Source organism: Amblyomma maculatum, chromosome 8, assembly GCF_055883805.1.
Source record: "Amblyomma maculatum isolate TAMU_Amacu chromosome 8, ASM5588380v1, whole genome shotgun sequence".
Lineage (NCBI taxonomy): Eukaryota > Metazoa > Arthropoda > Arachnida > Ixodida > Ixodidae > Amblyomma > Amblyomma maculatum.
Window position 1 is genome coordinate 89,278,359 of NC_139351.1, and position 1,869 is coordinate 89,280,227.

At 47.2% G+C, this 1,869-nt stretch overlaps 1 non-coding gene across 1 annotated transcript; it reads right to left on the reverse strand.

Moving 5' to 3' along the window:
- Positions 1-349: 349 nt before the first annotated feature.
- LOC146181759 (U4atac minor spliceosomal RNA) lies at positions 350-472 on the reverse strand. The gene has a single exon (XR_014700523.1). It is a non-coding gene; the product is annotated as a U4atac minor spliceosomal RNA (small nuclear RNA).
- Between the last annotated feature and the right edge of the window lie 1,397 nt (positions 473-1,869).

Sequence of the window (1,869 nt, forward strand, 5' to 3'; positions counted from 1 at the left end):
CAAGACTTGCAAGCTGCACTGGCATTTCTCAAGAGGATTAAGTATGAGCTTGTTGCTGGCTATGAATTGAGCTCAGGATAATATCACAGCGGAGACACCCATTGTGGACGCAACGCAATTTGGTTCTACTAGCGTCTCACTGCACTTTTTATAACAAATGTTCACTGATGAACTACATAGAAACCAGTAGATATAGTTACTAACAGGGGTGAGATTTATGGGTTATACATCAATTGACCACGCAGTGTCAATTACTTCATCCAGCCTGCTTTTCAGCAATCGGATTAACACTTCTCTGCCTTCTGTTTAGTAACTGATATACGATAATAATTCCAACACACCCCAATCGGGGCCCAAAAATTGCACCTACGCAACAATGTGCGCGGCGCGTGCGTGTTGTTTCACGGTGTCAGCAAGGCCGGCCTCACTTAACGATCCTCGACACAACCAAGCTCCCCATGATAAAGACGGTTGAATTCAGTAAGCACAGCCAATGGACGGCACTCATTACGACCTCGCACCTTTCACGAGCCGTAAGGGCAATTGTTGCGCACTTTGTGAAGCAATGCCTTAGAAGCTTTCAATTGGGTGGTATTCATGTATATACGTGATAGTTTTCACACATAATTGTTAGTCACCCTGAGTACAAAATGCTTTTAAATTACCTTTTGGCTGTATTTCATACCAGAATATAGAGAGTTTTCTTCTTTTTTTTTCTTTTTGTTGCCATGTGACATTGTGGCCAGATGAGCGTAAGCTTTGGCGAAGTTTGGTTCAGTTTGCGAAGTGTGAGCGCGCGCCATCGGACAATGACACAAATGCTTCCTGTCAAATGGAAGGCTAAGTGGCCAGTTCAACGACTGCAGCGAAAGCTCGAAAGCGCGGCGACCACCAGTTTAGAAAATCGTGACTTCCTTTGCCGGTTACTGTCGCAGAACTGGATAACTTTACCGCAGATAGACTAGATGGACACCCTACCACAGCAATTAAGTTGCACTTGACGCTCCTAATTCAGTCAAACCCATTTATTGTTCTTTTACGCATTGCAAGAAAGAGTTATGAGAGTACGCGGTACCAAAGAAAGAACAACCGGCAATAATCGCACTACTTTCTGGAGTAACGCTGCTATATGAAGCAAAGCCGTTTCTATTGTCGTAATGAACTGATAACCGCGTTAACTACACACGAACGCATAGTTAAACGATGTCCACATGGCTGGCCTCAAAGCTCCTGCAAGGTCTATGGCATGGAGGAAGGAAAGAAATTAGGAGAGGCCCTGACGTCATTTTTTTGAAGCCGGCGCGGCCGCGCCGCGACCGGACGCTGCAACGTCTCTCCTCCTCCTTTACCCTCCGCATTCTCTTTCTCCGCGACGCTCACGTACCTAGGGCCCTTAGCAACGCTGTTGCTAGTGGCCCGAGTTTTCATAGCAACAGCGTCGCCGTTGCTAATGGCCCGACTTGGCTAACCTTAAATTTTGACGTCACTTCCGCCACACTTTCTCCGATGCATTGGGAATGGCAAGGGCCTCTCCTAATCCTCCATGGCCTCCGAGATTACCTACGCATGCCCATGACAATCTTGGAGGTCACGTTGGTTGTTTTATCGCATTGTAAGAGATGGCAGCACCAGACGCAAAGCAAGAACGTTCGCTTTGTGTGTGTGTGTGTGTGTGTGTGTGTGGGGGGGGGGGGATGATGGCGGCAAATTTGAACGTTTTGCTTAGGGAGCAGTCTTTATTAAACTAGTACGAACGAATTCATGTAGTGTGTTGAAGGCAGGCGGTGAGCATACCTCGACGACTGATTTTGTAGCGGCTCAGACTGGCAAGAGAGACTGGCGACTCAGACCCCTGCCACACGAAAAATT